We start from the raw sequence: 18,259 nt of genomic DNA, 5'->3' as shown, positions 1-18,259 counted from the left end.
ACTTTAGAATATTAAATTAATTTTCTTTCACTTTTGGGTCTTAGGATTTGAGTAAATTTTAGAGGAAAACTCTGTTACCCGTGGAGAATGCATATATAGTGTTTGATCAAGTAAGGATTTGTGATTTTGTTAAAAGCCCACTTGACTGGGCCAGGTGGCTCACACCTATAATCCCAGCACTTTTGGAGGCCTAGGTGGGTGGATCACTTGAGGTCAGGAGTTCAAAACCAGCCTGACCAACGTGGTGAAATCCCGCCTCTACTAAAAATACAAAAATTAGCCAGGCATGGTGGCACACACCTGTAATCCCAATTACTCGGGAAGCTGAGGCAGGAGAATTGCATGAACCCAGAAGGCAGAGGTTGAAGTGAGCCAAGATTGCACCACTGCAGTCCAGCCTAGGTGACAGAGCGAGAATCAACCTAAAAACAAACAAAAAAAGGGGTCACTAATGTTCATATCTTTAAATTCCTTTCTGGGCCAATCTCTAGTCTGAAGGTAGAGCTGCCAGAGATGGCCACAAAAAATACAAGACACCATTTAAATTTGCATGCAGTATTTAGGACAGACATACATTAAAAATTATTTGTTATTTCTCTGAAATTTGAATATAACTGGATATCTTTTATTTTATTTGTCTCATTATCTGTGGGTATAAGCCTGCCATTATGTTAATGGGAATAGATAGGGAAAGTACTTTTGATGTTTTAAGAGTCACATTTTATTCAGTCTTCTTGTTTTTGGTAAGCTGCTTGGTGTCTCTGATTCCAAAGGCTTTCTGCTTCATTTATCCCTCTTTTCTTTTTTTTTTGAGATGCAGTCTCATTCTCTCACCCAGGCTGGAGTACAGTGGTGCAATCTTGGCTCACTGCAACCTCCACCCCTGGATTCAGGTGATTCTTGTATCTCAGTCTCTCAAGTAGCAGGGTACCACTACACCTGGCTAATTTTTGTATTTTTAGTACAGGTGGGGTTTCACCATGTTGGCTAGGCTGGTCTTGAACTCCTAACCGCAAATGATCTACGTGCCTCGGCCTCCCAAAGTGCTGGTATTACAGGTGTGAGCCACCGTGCCTGGCCTACCAACAGGAATTTTTGATGAGAAAAAGATAAAAAAAAAATTGTTATAATGCATTCAGCAAAAGTGATATTTTTTCCAAGTTACAGAATGAACTGATCCACAATATGAAATAGTTTTTTAAAAAATGTAAAATATTAGTTGGATACAATGGCAGGTGCCTGTAGTCCCAGCTACTTGGAAGGCTGAGGGGAGGATTGCTTAAGGCTAAGAGTGAGCCACTGCCCCTGGTCTCCTGCTTCTTATGCAGACTTTGAATCAATCCCACTGTTTTAGCATGCTGTTCTCTTCCTTCATTTGTTCCAGCTGTCTCCAGTTCCTGAGCTTTACTGGAGTCATCTGACCTCATAAATCTTGACCTCCCTTTTGCAGGACACTTATGTCTTCACTTCTCCTCATGTGCTAATTAGTTACCACTTACTTGCTTTTCATTTTCTTACGTTCTGTTGACATGTCTTATTTAGCATTGTCTCATAGTTTCTATTTTCTTTGTTGTTATTAATTTATACATTAAATTACAGTTGAACAATGTGTGGGAACTCACAGAAAATCAAGGAGTGTGTTAGCTTTTCCTCCTTTTTTTTTTTTTTTACTTTTAGGATCTTGCTCTGGCATCGAGACTGGAGTGCAGTAGTGTAGTCATGGCTCATTGCAGCCTTCACCTCCCAGGCTCAAGCAATCCTTCCACCTTTGCCTTCTGAGGAGCTGGGACTATAGGCATATGCCACCATGCCTGGCTAATTTTATTTTTTGCTTTGTAGAAACGGGATCTTAGTATGTTGCCCAGGCTGACCTTGAACTTCTGGGGTTAAGAAATCCTCCTGCCTTGGCCTCCCAAGGCTCTGGAATTACAGGCATGAGCCACTGTGCCAAGCCATTATTTCCTCTTAACACAGAAAAATTATCATTTATTCTAACTATAAGTAAAGTCAAATTTATAATTTTTTAAAGAGGATGTGCTTCTGTTATATCTTAAAAAATCTTTGCCTGACACAAAGTTAAAGTTTGCCTATGTTGTCATCTGGAAATTACATCGTATTAAGTTTTGTGTTTAGGTCTATAATTTATTTTTGATTAATTTTTGTATATATGGCAAGCTATGGATTGAAGTTTATTTATTTTTTGCTTCTGGATATCCATTTGTTCTAACACCATTTGTTGAAAATACTAAATGTTCTCCATTGAATTGCCTTGGATCTTTGTTTAAAATCAGTTTACCATAATGTGAGTCTATTTCTGTATTCTTTATTCTGTTCCATTCAGATTTTTGTCTATCATGACACCAGTAACACATTTGATTATAAGTAATAATATCAAAGTCAAGTAGTATATAGTAGTCATCCCTTATTTATGGAGGATGTGTTCTAAGATCTCCAGTAGATGCCTGAAGGTGTGAATAGTACTGCACATCCATTGTTGTCAATCAGAATATGTTTCTGTTCATGCTTTCCATCCACAAATTTAATTCCTTTTCCATCTTAACTAAGAACTGATTGCACACTATGCATATAACTTTTGCAGTTTGAAGTATAACATCAAAAATTCAAAGGCACAGATTTCCTTTTTCTGCTTCACAGTTGCATGGATAGAAGATTCATTGTTACCATAGCCCTTAGCAACCTCAGCATGTTTTTTTCTTAAGTTGAGAACTTTTCATCCCTTTAAGGAGACACTTTCTGACTTTTTGGCCTATCCAAATTACCGGCATGACTGTCCTTGCAGTTTGGCACCATTATTAAGTTAAATAAAGGTTCCTCAAACACAAGCACTGCTATAGCAAGGCAGTTGATCTGAGAACTGAGAGGGTTACTAGGTGAGTAATGTGCAAGTAGCATATACAGCATGGATACACGAGACAAAAGGGTGATTCATGTCCTGGGCAGGACAGAGTGGGAAGGCTAGATATTTCATCATACTACTCAGAGTGGTGTCACCTTAAAACTTAGGAATTGTTTATTTCTGGAATTTTCCCTTACTAGACTATGTGCAATCAAAACTGCAGGAAGCAAAACAACAGATTAAGGGGTACTACTGAAGTGTTTTTTTTTTTTCAAAATTATTTTGGCTTTTCTAAATCCTGTGCAACTCCTTATGTATTTTAGAAGCACCTTACCAATTTTTATTTTTTTAAAAAGGCTACTAGGATTTTGCTTGGAATTATATTGAATGTATAGATAAATTTGGGGAAAATCTATATAACAGTATTTATTGGGTCTTTCAACGAGTAAAAATGGTATACATTTAAAATTTTTTAAAAATAATTCAACTTTTATTTTAGATTCTGGGAGTACACATACAGGTTTGTTACCTGGGGATACTTTACCAAAGTAGTGAGCATAATACCCAATAGTTAGTTTTCAACCTTTTCCCCTATTCTTCCCACTCTCCTCTAGTATTCTGCAGTGCCCATTGTTTCCATCTTTATATCTTTGTATACCCAATGTTTAGCTGCCACTTATAAGTGAGAACATCTAGTATTTGTTTTTTTGTTCCTATGTTAATTTGCTTAGTATAATGGCCTCCAGCTGCATTCATGTTGCTGCAAAGGGCATGATTTCATTCTTTTTTTGAGCATGTAGTATTCTATGGTGTATATGTACTGCATTTTCTTTATCTAATCCACCATCGATAGGCACTGAGGTTGATTCCATGGCTTTGCAACTGTGAATAGTGCTATGATGAACATACAAATGTAGGTGCCTGTTTGGTAGAACTATTTATTTTCCTTTGGCTATATACCCACTAATGGGACTGCTAGGTCTAATGGTAGTTCTGTTTTAATTTCTTTGAGAAATCTCTAAACTGCTTTCTCTAGTGGCTGAACAAATTTACATTTCCACCAACAGTGTATAAGTGTTCCCGTCTCTCCACAACATCATGAGCATGTGTTATTTTTTTGCACTTTTTAGTAATAGCCGTTCTTACTGGTACGAGATGGTATCTCATTGTGATCTTGATTTGCATTTATCTGATTATTAGTGATGTTGAGCATTTTATCATGTATTTGTTGACCACTTGTATGTCTTCCTTTGAGAAGTATCTGTTAATGTCCTATGCCCACTTAAAAATTTTTTTTTCTTCATGATTTGTTTAAGTTCTGTATAGAACATTACTCCTTTGTTGGATGAATGGTTTATGATTATTTTCTCCCATTCTATAGGTTGTCTGTTTACTATATTGATAGTTACTTTTGTTGTATAGAAACTCTTTAGCTTGATTAAGTCCCATTTGTCAATTTTCATTTTTGTTGCAATTGCTTTTGATAATTTAGTTATAAATATATTTCTTCCTAAAGCTGATACCCAGGATGGTGTTTCCTAGGTTTTCTTTTAGAATTCTTATAGTTTGAGGATTTAAATCTTTAATCCATTCTGATTTAATTTTTGTACATGATGAAGGGTAGGGGACAAGTTTTATTCTTCTGCATAAAGCTAGTGAACTATCCCAGCACCATTTATTGAATGGGGAGTCCTTTGCCTTTTGCTTATTTTTGATCAAAGATCAGATGGCTGTACGTGTGCAGTTTTTTTATTTCTGTGTTTTCTTATCTGTTCCATTGGTCTATGGGTCTGTTTTTGTACCACTACCATGCTGTTTTGGTTATTGTAGCTTTATAGTATAGTTTGAACTTGTGTAATGTCAAGCCACTGGCTTTGTTCTTTTTACTTAGGACTGCTTTGGCTATTTGGGCTACTTTTTGGTTGCATATGAATTTTAGAATAGTTTTTCCCAGTTCTGTGAAAAATAACATTGTAGTTTGATAGGAATAGTGTTGACTCTGCAGATTGCTTTGGGCAGTATGGGCATTTAGTGATATTGATTCTTTCAGTCCATGAGCACAAAATGTTTTTCCATTTGTTTGTGTCATCTATGATTTCTTTTCAGCAGTGTATTTTAGTTCTCCTTGTAGGGGTGTTTTACTTTCTTGGTTAAATGTATCTCTAAGTGTTTTATTTTGTTTTATTTTTGTAGCTATTGTAAATGGCATTTCATTCTTGATTTGGCTATAAGCTTGAATGTTGTTGGTGTATAGAAATGATACTGATTTTTCTAATTGATTTTATATCCTGATTCTTTACTGAAGTCATTTATCAGTTTCTGGAGCCTTTTGGTGCAGTCCTTAGTGTTTTGTAGGTATAGACACCTATCATTTATGAAGAGAGATAGTTTGACTTATTTTCCTATTTGGGTGCCTTTTGTTTTTTTTTTTCTCTTCTCTGATTGTTCTGGCTAGGACTTCTAGTACTATATTGAGTAGAAGTGGTGAGTGTGGCCATTCTTGTATTGTTCCAGTTCTCAAGGGGAATAGTTCAAGCATATGCTTTTCGTATGATGTGGGCTGTGTGTTTGTCATAAATGGCTCTTGCTATTTTAAGTTATGTTCCTTCCATGCCTAGTTTATTGAGGATTTTTATCATGAAGTGATGATGGATTTTATCAAAAGCTTTTTCTGCATCAACTGAGATTATATGGTTTTGTTTCTAATTGTGTTCATGTGGCAAATTACAGTTATTGATTTATATATATTGAACCAGCCTTGTATCACAGGAATGAAGCCTATTGGATCATGGTGAATTAATTTTTTGATGTGCTGCTTGATTCAGTTTGCTATTAATAGTAATTCATTGGGGATTTTTGTGTTTATATTCATCATGGATGTTGACCTGTAGCTTCCTGCTTTTGTTGTGTCTTTGCCAAGTTTTGGTGTCAGTGTGATACTGGCTTTTTAGAATGAATTAGGTAGAATTCCCTCCTACTTGATTTTTGGAATAGTTTCTATAGAATTGGTACTGCCTCTTCTTTGTACATCTAATAGAATTTGGCTGTAAATCCATTTAGTTTTTTTTTTTTTTAAATTTTTATTTAGTTGGTAGGTTTTTTAATTACTGATTCAATTTCGAACTGGATGTTGGTTTTTTCAGGGTTTCAGTTTCTTCCTTGATATGGTTTGGCTGTGTCCTCACCCAGATCTCATCTTGAATTGTAACTCCCATAATTCCCACATATTGTGGGAGGTGATTGAATTATGGGATTGGGTCTCTCCTGCGCTGATCTTGTGATAGTGAATGAGTCTCACAAGATCTGATGGTTTTAAAAAAAGGAATTTTCCTGCACAAGGTCTCTTTTGCCTGCCACCATTCACATAAGATGTGATTTGCTCCTCCTTCTGCCATGTTTGTGAGGCCTCCTCAGCCATGTGGAACTGTAAGTCCAGTTAACCTCTTTCTTTTGTAAATTGGCCAGTCTCAGGTATCAGCAGCATGAAAACAGATTAATAAAGTAAATTGGTACCAGTAGAGTGGGACATTGCTGAAAAGATACCTGAAAATGTGGTAGTGACACATTTTCACTACCAGGCAGAACTGGGTAACAGGCAGAGGTTGGAACGATTTGGATGGCTCAGAAGAAGACAGGAAAATTGGGAAAGTTTGGAACTTCCTAGAGACTTGTTGAATCGCTTTGACAAAAATACTGATAGTGATATGAACAGTAAGGTCCAGGCTCAGATGGAGATGAGGAGCTTGTTGCGAACTGGAGCAAAGGTGACTCTTGTTATGTTTCAACAAAGAGACTGGTGGAATTTTGCCGCTGCCCTAGAGATTTATGGAAATTTGAACTTGAGAGAGATGACTTCAGGTATCTGGCGGAAGAAATTTCTAAGCAGCAGAGCATTCAAAAGGTGACTTGGGTGCTGTTAAAAGCATTCAGTTTCATAAGAGAATCAGAGAATAAAAGTTTGCAGCTTGACAATGTGATAGAAAAGAAAATCCCATTTTCTGAGAGAAATTCAAGAAATCTGCATAAATGAGGAGTTGAATATTAGCCACCATGACATTGGGGAAAATATCTTGAGGGTATGTCATATGTCTTCATGGCAGCCCCTTACATCACAGGCCTGGAGGTGTAGGAAGAAAACATGGTATTGTGGGCTAGGCCAGGGTCCCTGTGCTGTGTGCATTCTAAGGACTTGGTGCCCTGTGTCTCAGCTGCTCCAGCCATGACTAAAAAGGGCTAAGGTACAGCTCAGGCTGTGGCTTCAGAGGGTGCAAGCTCCGTGCCTTGGTAGCTTCCACGTGGTGATGAGCCTGTCAGTGCACAAAAGTCAAGAATTGAGGTTTGGGAATCTCCTCCTAGATTTCAGAGGATGTTTGGAAATGGCTGGATGTCTAGGCAGAAATTTGCTGCAAGGGCGAGGTGTGGGGCTCTCATGGAGAACCTCTGCTAGGGCAGTGTGGAAGGGAAATGTGGGGTCAGAGCCCTCACGTAGAGTCCCTCCTGGGCATTGCCTAGTGAAACGGTGAGAAGAGGGACACCATCCTACAGACCTCAGAATGGTAGATGCACTGACAGCTTGCACTGTGCTCCTGGAAAAGCTGCAAACACTCAGCACCAGCCCTTGAAAGCAGCTGGGAGTGCAAAGCAACAAGGGCAGAGCTACCCAAGACCATGGGTGAACCCACCTCTTGCATCAGCGTGACCCAGATGCGAGACATGGGGTCAAAGGAGATCATTTTAGAGCTTTGAGATTTGACTGGCCCACTGGATTTCAGGCTTGCATGGGCCCTGTAGCTTCTTTGTTTTGGCCAATGTCTCCCTTTTGAAATGGCTTTATTTACCTAATGCTTGTACCCCCATTGTATCTAGGAAGTAACCAACTTGCTTTTGATTTTACAGGCTCATAGGCAGAAGGGACTTGCCTTGTTTCAGATGAGACATTGGACTGTGGACTTTTGAGTTAATGCTGACATGAGTTAAGACTTTGGGGGACTGTTGGGAAGGCATGATTGGTTTTGAAATGTGAGGACATGAGATTTGGGAGGGGCCCAAGGTGGAATGATATGGTTTAGCTGTGTCCCAACTCAAATATCATATTGAATTCTAACTCCCACAATGTCCATGTGTTGTGGGAGGAACCCAGTGGGAGGTGACTGAATTATGGGGCAGGTCTTTCCTGTGCTGTTCTCGTGATGTTGAATGAGTCTCATGAGATCTGATGGTTTTAAAAATGGGAATTTTCCCGTGCAAGCTCTCTTTTTGCTTGCCACCATCCACATAGGATGTGGTCTGCTCCCCCTTGCCTTCCACCATGTTTGTGAGGCCTCCCCAAGCAACGTGGAATTGTAAGTTCAGTAAAACCTCTTTTCTTTGTAAATTGGCCTGTCTTGGGTATGTCTTTATCAGCAGTGTGAAAACAGACTAATACATTCCTGATTCAATCTTGGGAAGTTGTGTGTTTCCAGGAATTTGTCCATTTCCTATAAATTTTCCAGTTTGTTTGCATAGAGGTGTTCATAATAGTCTCTGAGGATCTTCTGTATTTCTGTGGCTCAGTTGGAATGTCACTTTTGTGATTTCTTATCGTGCTTATTTTGCGTCTTCTATCTTTTTCTGTTAGGCTAGCTAGTGATCTATCAACCTTGTTTGTCCTTTCAAAGAACCAAGTTTTTGTTTTGTTGTTTCTTTGTGTGGATGATTAATTCAGTTCTTCTTTAGTTTTAGTTACTTCTTTTTTTGCTTTCTTTAGGGTTAGTTTGTTCTTATTTTTCTTGATCTTCTAGGTATAGTGTTGGATTTTAAATTTGAGATCTTTCTTTATTTGGTGTGGTGTTTAGTGCTATAAACTTTTCTCTGATCACTGCTTTTGCTCCATCCCAGAGATTCTGGTATGCTGTTTCTCTGTTTTCATTTATTTCAAATAATTTTTGATTTCTGCCCTGATTTCATTGTTTACCCTCAAGTCATTCTGGAGTAAGTTGTTTAATTTCCTTGTAATTGTGTGGTTTTGAGAGATCTTCTTGGTATTGATTTCTACTTTTATTTCACTGTGTCCAAGAGTGTTGTTGTAATTATTTAGATTTTTTTTTTTTTTTAAATTGGGACTTGTTTTATGACCAAGCATGTGGTTGATATTTGATTATGTTCCATGTCAGATGAGAATAATGTGTATTCTGTGTATGATACATGGAGTATTTTTTGGATTTGTATTACATCCAGTTGGTCAAGTGTTGAATTTAAGGTTAGAATTTCTTTGTTAGTTTTCTGTCTCAATGATCTTGTTTTTTTTTTTTTTTTTTTGAGACGGAGTTTCGCTCTTGTTACCCAGGCTGGAGTGCAATGGCGCGATCTCGGCTCACTGCAACCTCCGCCTCCTGGGTTCAAGCAATTCTCCTGCCTCAGCCTCCCGAGTAGCTGGGACTACAGGCGTGCGCCACCATGCCCAGCTAATTTTTGTATTTTTAGTAGAGACGTGGTTTCACCATGTTGACCAGGATGGTCTCGATCTCTTGACCTCATGATCCACCTGCCTCGGCCTCCCAAAGTGCTGGGATTACAAGCGTGAGCCACCGCGCCCGGCCTCAATGATCTTGTTTTATGAATCTAGGTGCTTCAGTGTTGGGTGCACATATATTTAGTATAGTTAAGTCTTCTTGTTGAATTAAATTCTTTATCATTATTATTGTTATTACGTCTTTGTCCATTTTTTTTGTTGGTCCAACATTTGTTATATCTCATATAAGGTTTTGTTTTCTGTTTGTGTGATAGATCTTTCTCTAATCCCATACCCTGAGCCTGTGGGTGTCAACATGTGAGAATGGGTCTCTTGAAGACAGCAGATGTTTGGATTTCTTTTTTTAATTCAACTTGCAACTCTCTGTGCCTTTTAAGTGGGGTATTTGGACAGTTTACGTTCAATATTAATATTAATATGTGAGATTTTGATCCTATTGTGAAGTTATTGGATGATTGCTTTGTAGTTTCTGTTGTGTGGTTCCTTTATAGGGCCTGTATCTATGTTTTTTGTGGTAGCAGGTATTTTTGTTGTTGTTGTTTCCTTGGTTAGAATTCTCCTAAGGATCTGTTGTGAGGTTGGTCTAGTGGTATTGAATTCCCTCAGCACTTGCTTGTCCAGAAAAGATTGTATTCCTCCTTTGCTTATGTTGCTTAGTTTGGTGAGATGTGAAATTCTTGATTGGAATTTCTTTTCTTAAAGATGGCTAAAAATACAACCCTAATCTCTCCTGGCTTATAAGATTTCTGCTGAGAAGTCCACTGTTAGCCTGACAGGGTTCCCTTTGCAATTATCTGACTTTTTTCTCAGCTACCTGTCAGATATTTTCTTTAGTTTTGACCTTGGACAGTCTCATGACAATATGTCTTGGTGCTATTCATTTTGTATAGTATCTCACAGATGTTAGCTGGATTTTCTTGTATGTGGATATCTATTTCTCCAGCAAGATTATGGAAAATTTTTTTGAATTATTCCCTCAAATATATTTTTCAGGTTGTTTACTTTTTCTCCTTCTTTCTCAGGAATGACAATAATTTGTAGGTTTAGTTGCTCTACATAATCAATCTGTATTTCTCAGAGAGTTTGTTTATTTAAAAAAATCTTTTAAATTTATTTTTGTCTAACTGTGTTAGTTCTTCAGACCCTTTAGGCTCTGAAGTTCTTTCCTCTGAAGCTTGCAGTTGTCTTTTGAAACTCCTTAAGTGTGTTTTTTAATTCCGTAAGCTCTGATTGATTTCTCTTTAAGATGCCTATGTATTAGTTCATTGCCTGAATTGCTTTCGAAGTTTCTTTGTATTGAATTTCATCTTTGTCTTGGATCCTGTTAATAGTTCTTGTGATACATGCTTTTCCAGGCTTTGAATTTTTTTTTTAAGACAGGTTCTTGCTCTGTCACCCAGGCTGGTGTGCAGTGACATGATCACTGCTCTCTGCAGCCTTCATCTTCTGGGTTCAAGTGATCCTCCTACCTTAGCCTCTTGAGTAGCTGGGACTACAAGTGTGTACCACCATGCCTGGCTAATTTTTGTATATTTTGTAGAGATGGGATATTGCCATGTTTTCCAGGCTGTTCTCAAACCTCTGGGCTCAAGTGAGCCTTCTGCCTTGGCATCCCAAAATGCTGAGATTACAGGTGTGAGCCAAGCCTGTGCTTTAAATTCTTTATCTGTCATTTCTGAGTTTCCAGTTTGGTTACAGACCATTGCTGGAGAGCTGGTGTGATCCTTTGGTGGTGTTACTACATTCAGATTTTTCATAATGCCATAATTCTTTTGCTGGTTCCTTCTCATCTGTAGGAGCTGGCACTTCTAATTTTTGTAATAATTTTTGTGTGGGTAGGAATTTTTTGTTTTTCTTTCTTTACTTGTGATATTATTATTTGTAATCTCCCTTTTACTTTCCCCTCCTTCCTAGGTAGGGTGACTGTAGAGAATGTTCAGTAATGTCTTTTTGGCTGTGCCCTATGGACTTCTGTTGCCAGGTTTTATACTGGGCTTTTGTATTGGGCTTTCTTTATATATATGTCAGTAGATAGTGTTTATAGGTAAGAAGTGGCTGTGGCTAACATAGCTGGGTGTATACTTGATCCTTACTGAGAGAAGCTCTCTGTTGCCTCAGGCAATTGATTGATCCATGGAGTGCAGAGTGGTCTCAGCTCCCTGTTTAGCTCTCTGGGCTGGGAAGCAATATGTGAGGGGCTGGACTGGCCAGGCTTGCCTACAAGTCACCCAGTGGCAAGCAGAAGCACCAGCATTGAGGGAAAATCCAATGGGTATCCACCAAGTGTTCAGAGTTGTGCCTAGGAAACCTCCTCAGCCCCAAGTTCTCTGCCTGGGGAGGGAGAGTTGTCCAAACTCCTAATCCAGGAGAGTAGGTACTCCAGATGCCTGGAGATCGGCCTGGACGTGGAGTGCACTGATGCACCACAATCTCTGCACAGGAATGGTGGGGCAGCTCAGGTTGCTGATTCAGGCCAGTAGGTGCTCCCAATGGAGATCTGCATTGGTGTCGAGCAGAGAGGGCCCATCTGCAACGGTGTCTTCATAGGAAGGATTGGATACTCAGTCTGCAGACCCAGGTGAGGAGGTGTTTCAGCTGTTTGGAGATCTACCTGGGAGTAAAGAAGAGAGGGCCCTCCTTTACCTGTATCTTCGAACAGAGGGTAGGATGGCTCGTGGTTCCAGTCTGGGCATGCAGGTTCTTTTCTCTTTTTTTGGAGGCGGAGTTCTGCTCTGTCACCAGGCTGGAATGCAGTGGTGCGATCTTGGCTCACTGCAGTCTCCAACTACCTGGCTCAAGTGATTCTCCTGCCCCAGCCTTCTGAGTAGCTGGGATTACAGGCATGCGCCACCACACCCAGCTAATTTTCTTTTTTGTATTTTTAGTAGAGATGGGGTTTCACCATGTTGGCCAGGATGGTCTCGATCTCCTGACCTTGTAATCTGCCCTTGTCAGCCTCCCAAAGTGCTGGAATTACAGGCATGAGCCACCAGTGCCGGCCAGCATGCAGGTTCTTTAAATGGCTGGACATCTGCCCTGGTGAGGAGCAGAGAGGGCCATATTGCCCCATGTTGTGTGCACAGGAAGGGTGGGTAGTTCAGGCTGCTTCTCCAGGTGAGCGAGAGCCTGGAGATCTGCCTGGCGCTTCTGCCCTATGATCTATGTCCAGGAAGGATAGGGCATCCCAGGCTGCTGAAACAGGCAAGTGGGTGCCTGGAGGTCTGCCTAGGTGTAAAGTGGAGAGGGCCTCCCTGCACCAGGACCTGTGAACGGGAGGGATGGGGCAGGTCACACTGCTGATCCAAGCAACTGGATGCTCCAGATGCCTAGAGATCTGCCTGGTTATGGAGTGGAGTGGGCCCCCAAATACCATGTTGTATGCCTAGGAAAGGTGGGCCAGCTCAGGCTGTGGAACTAGGCAAGTGGGTGCTCTGAATGCTTGAAGATGTGCTGGGGCATGGATTGGAGAAGGCTGTTCTGCACCATGTTCTATGCTCAGGAAAGTTGGGGTGGCTTAGGCTGCTGGTCCAGGCAAGTGGGTGCTTTGAGCCTGGAGTTCTGCCTGGTGATGGAGAAGGTCCCACTGCACCACAGTCTCAGGGGAGCTGGCTGGGACACTCAGTAATGACAAACAGTCTGCTTCCATGTAGCTAAGCAGGACTTGCTTGCAAGTCATACGGTTCCGGAGAAACTACAGCTTATAACAGCTTTCTTCCTGACCCAGGCCTGTGACAGGGGAGAGCATAGTTCCAGTGCCTACTGCCAAGGTGCTTTCCATAATTCTGGCTACGGAGGCCCCTACCCTGCTCCAGAGCAAGCTCTCCAACCTCTGATGCAAGAGTAAAATTCCTGTTTGGTCACATTGCTGGGTCACCAAAGAATAACTGTTATTGTTTGCACCTGATTAAAATGGCGTCCTCCTCTTAGTCCTCTGTCTGGTACAAAGCCTGCATCTTTTTCTGGTGTCTTTCCCTCTCAGCATCTCTAACCCTCTCTCTAAGTTAGCTCCAGGGTAAGGGAGAAATATCTTGGGTTGCTCAGATTGCCAGTGGAAAGGTGGGTCACAGAGAGAGGCTCTGCCTCTCTTACCTACTGGGGCTTTACTCCCTTTTATCAGCTGAATGTTGTCACGGGACTGTTTGCCTGCATTCTCCTCCCTGGAATCTGGGGCTTCCTTCATGATTCCAGTGGATTTTCAGGTTCTTTCTTGAATTAAAGCTTGCAGAGTTGATTTTTATGTACTATTTTGCGATTTCCAAGTGGTTGAGGCATACTAAAGATACTGTACTATCTTAGAAGAATAAAAAGTCTTGAGTTTTTTTTGAACAGTGTTTTAGTTTTTAGTACATAGGTCTTTCAGATTTATGTATAGGTATTTAATATTTTTGATGCTCTTGTAAATGATATTTTTTCTAAATTTCAGTTTTCAATTATTTGTTGCTCCTATATGTTAATCTTGTATCCTAAACTTTGAGAAACACATCTATTTGTAGCTTGTTTTAGATTTTGTTGTGTTGTCTACATAATCATGTTGTAATAGAGAGGTGTACCCAGCTCCCAGAGCTTGTATGTTCTTGGCCTCTCTAACCCCAAAGAATGGGGAAAGGGTCCCCGGAGGCTCGGTGAGTTTACCGTTCAAATAAAATCATGGACTGAAAGAGTTTTGCAGAAGAGTGATTTATTACACAGACAGAAAGAGAGAGAGAGAGAGAGAGAGAGAGAAGAAGAGAGAACACAGCTCTCATGCTGTTGTGGGAGGGGAACCCGGAGTGGGAAATCTGTTCAGGTAGGAGCAGCTGAAGTTTTAACCTTTGAGTTATTCCCTCCCTATTCATGTTCTCATCCAGTGAGAGGAGTTCTTTCAGACTTCCTCTGTAGTGATTCATCTTTGACTCTGATACTGGATTAGCTACTTGGTACAACCCTAAGTTACAGAGCCACGTCCTCCTAGAGCTTTCCTGGGAATTTGGGACAAAAGATCCCCACCTGGCTTTCCCTACCTGGCCTGTGCATGGGAAAACCAGACAAAGAATTTTACATTTGAAACCCCTCTGGTCTCCAGATGGCGGATGGCGGTGTGGAGCCCAGAAATTCCTGTATTTGAAACCCCTCCCCTAGCGGACCTGAGAAGAGAAGTTTCTTTAACACTGTCCCTTAGTCCCCCCTCTGAACAGAAAAGTCCATCTGCTGTTGGGACATGGGCATTGATCACTCATTAACTACTTCCTGCTGAATTGGGGCATAGAAGGGTCCCTGCAGTTGAGGTTTCCTCCAGAGGGGAGTCTTCCAGGGGTGCAGATCAATCCAGAGGTCCATGATAGAACTCATGAGCCAAGGACATCTGGGATTCCATTTGCAGGACCATTTGTAACCTCATGGCCTTAATTCGAGAAGAAATGAATTTGACAAGAAGGTTAAAGATGAGAGACCCAAAGGCCACCAATAACAGAATGGTTATAAACAGGCCTAGAAGAGGGTAGAGCCAGGACGGCCAGTTGTTAAACAAGCTCCACGATACTGTGAGCTTTACAGTTACATGTAGGATGTGCACAAATTGAGAGGAAGAGTGCGGCTAAAAAGAAGATAATGAGAACCACAAGAGAGGTCTTGGTAAGGGAGGGATAATATCAGAGGGAGAAGAGGAGAGCTATTAGAAGTATAATTAGGCAGTAAGCCATGGATAAGGAGAGTTTATGAGATGTAGGCCAATCTGCAGGGACGATCGCATAGAGCCTGGTCGCAGATGGTAAAGTTAAGAGTCATAGTCCTGTTAATGCCAAGATGTAAGTTAGACTCTTGAGTAGTTACTTTCTTGGGGATCTTGTCAAAAGAGCAAACATAGATCCTCTAAAGGCTTGCAGGTATACGAAGGGCCGTCTCCTGAACTTCAGGCTGTGGAGTGGAGAGCCTATGATTTTCTTCAGGAGGTGTCTGAGGCTTCAGCCTAGTATGATGAATCCACAAGTTAATTGCCACCACCTTAACTGCTGTTGGGGAAGACAGAATAACTGAAAATGGTCTTTGCCAAGATGGACCTAGAGAGGGAGAGTCTGAGGGGAGGGACTTAACAAGCACTAGGTCTCCAGGGCAGAACAACTCTTTCCTTTTTTCTCTAGGGTGTCCTTCAGGTAAAATCCTAAGAGCCAGTTGGTACTTAGCCAAGGAGGTTATAGCTTTTATTAGATCTGCTGTTTCCTTGTCTAATATGAGACCATTGGTAAGAAAGGGCTGTCCATAAAGCATCTCATAAGGGCTGAGTCCTATTTTCTGAGGAGAGTTTCGATTCTTTAAGAGTGCTATTGGTAATAGAGAAGGCCATGGGAGGTGGGTTTCCTGTGCCAGTTTTTTTAAGTGTCTCTTAAGAATTTCATTCATCTTCTCCACTTTCCCTGAGTACTGAGGCCTCCAAGCACAGTGGAGATGATACTGTATTCCTAACGCTTTGGAAATTCCTTGGGTCACTGCAGCCTTGCAGGCAAGGCTGTTATTGCTTGAAGACAGCGAGGGAGTCCGAATCTAGAGATTATTTCATTAATCAGAACTCTTGGGCTTTTACTGTCCTACAGGGGAAACCTCAACCCAGTTTGTGTAGGTATCTACACATACTAACAGCTATTGATATCCCGAGACTTAGGCATACGGAAAAAGTCCATTTGCCAGTCCTCACCTGGGTAATGAGCCATTTGCTGTTCCCCAGGAGGAACTTTGAGATGTGCCAAAGGATTATTTTTCTGGCATATTTCACATCCTTTGACTGTTTGTTAGACAGCCTTGAAGAGACCTTTTTCTATAAATATATATTTGGCCATTCGATGTGTATTCTCTATACCTATGTGGAAAGTTTGGTGTAGGGTGTTAAGTACTTTCCACCAGCTGGCAGCAGGTAGGAGTACTCTTCCCTCCTCAATAGCTAACCATCCTGAAGGAAGAAGATTATGCCCCTGGGAGATTGCCCTCTCTATCTCTTCTGATGAGTATTGAGGTCTAGTTCCCTGGAGAGGGGTTTCCCATATTTAAGGTCCTTCTATAAATTCTTGTCTAGCTGCCCTTTTTGCTTCTAGGTCAGCTCAGTGATTGCCCTCTGCTTCCTTCTCATCTCCTTTCTGGTGACCTTGGCAGTGTAAGACTGCCTCTTTGGGTTCTTGGACAACTTGTAATAAGTCTAAAATTTCCTTATGATATTTAATGGGAGTTCCTGCTGAGGTTAAAAACTCTCTTTCCTTCCATATGGCAGCATGAGCATGGAGAACCAGGTAAGCACATTTGGAATCTGTGTGTATGTTTATTCTTTTTCCTTTTCCTAATTTTAGAGCTTGAGTGAGGGCTGCTAGTTCTGCCAGTTGAGCACTAGTTCCAGGAGGAAGGGAATTATTTTCAAGCACTGTTTGATCACTGATTACTGCATATCCTGCCTTTTGAACTCCATTTTCCCATAAATGAACTTCCGTCAGTGTATAGGTTAAAGTCAGGATTGGCTAGAGGAGTATTTAAGAGATCCTCTCAAGCTGCGTAGTTTTGGGCTATAACCTGCTGGCATTTTTTTATGTTTCCTTATAGCCTGCTGACAGTCATGTTCTTTGTCTGTCCCTTCCTCAGGAAGAAAAGTAGCTGGATTGAGGGCTGCACATGTGTGCAGCTGAAGTACAGGCCCTTCAAACATTAAGGCCTGGTATTTGAGTAAGCAGTTGTCGGACAGCCATAAGCCTCCGTTAGAGGCCAGAATTCCAGCTACATCATACAAAGTCCATACAGTTAGATCTTTGCCCTGCACTATTTTAACAGCTTCTGAGACCAGTATAGCCACCACAGCTACAATTATGTGGTCAGCCTTTTGCTACTGCATCAATTTCCTTACTTAGATATGCCACCGGTTGTGGCGTGGTCCCCTAAGTCTGGGTGAGAATCCCCAGTGCCACTCCTGATATTTCCGTAACATATAGTGAGAAGTGGTTCCCTGTAGAAAGGCTTAGAGCTGGAGCCTGCAGTAGTGCCTACTTCAGGGTCTGAAATGCTGCCTCAGCTATAGGGTCCCATTGTATTAGATGGGTGTTAGCTTTTTGGGTTTCCTTAATCAGAGTGTATAGGGATTTGACTATTTCACCATATCTGGGAATCCATAATCGGAGAAACCAGTTATTCCTAAGAATCCCTGTCCCTGCAACTATTTTAAGGTTTTTGGATGGGAGAAGGCCAGTATGGGTCGGAGACTTTCTCCATCAGGGGCCCGAGTGCCCTTAGATAAGACAAGCCCTTATATTTTACCTCTTGCCTACAAAGTTAGCCTTTGAATTTGGAAACCTTATATCTACAGGTGGCTAGAAAGTTTAGGAGGTCCTTAGTGGCCTGCTGACGCTGGGTTTCTGAGTTAGCAGTTAAAAGTAAGTCATCCATATATTGAAGAACCAGGGTATCTGGAGGTAGAGCCTGGTCCTGAGCTAGAGCCTGGCCAAACAGGTGGGAGCTACCTTGAAAGCCCTGAGGTAACACTGTCCAGGTGAGCTGAGAAGTCTTAAGAGTCTTCAAAGGTGAACAGAAACTGGGAGTACAGATGTCATGGAACATAGAAAAAGGCATCCTTAAGGTCCAGGACTGTAAACCATTGTCCCTTTCCTGGTATTTGAGAGAGCAAGGTGTATGAGTTGGGTACAGCTGGGTATAAAGGGATCACAGCTTCATTAATAAGCCTGAGATCTTGCATTAGCCTCCATTGTCCATTAGGTTTTTGTACTCCTTAAGTTGTAGTATTATAAGGGCTGTTACAGGACCTCACTAGACCTTGAGCTTTTAAGTTCCTTATAAAATAGTATCCTGTAGCCCCTTTTTGGCTTCTGGTCTTAGGGGGGTACTGTCTTTCATAAGGAAAAGAGCCACCTCTTTTCCTTTAGCATTAT

General features: G+C 41.1%; 1 protein-coding gene across 7 annotated transcripts in view; it reads left to right on the top strand.

Annotated features, from left to right (window-relative positions):
* FER (FER tyrosine kinase) overlaps positions 1-18,259 on the top strand; it is a 484,379-nt gene that overhangs the window by 56,384 nt on the left and 409,736 nt on the right. The gene's annotated exons all lie outside the window — the stretch shown is intronic.

Source organism: Sapajus apella, unplaced genomic scaffold, assembly GCF_009761245.1.
Source record: "Sapajus apella isolate SASKATOON/1434 unplaced genomic scaffold, GSC_monkey_1.0 scaffold1, whole genome shotgun sequence".
In the NCBI taxonomy this organism is placed as follows: domain Eukaryota; kingdom Metazoa; phylum Chordata; class Mammalia; order Primates; family Cebidae; genus Sapajus; species Sapajus apella.
Note: the sequence above shows the minus strand (reverse complement) of the source record. Positions and strands in the feature narration are given on the sequence as shown.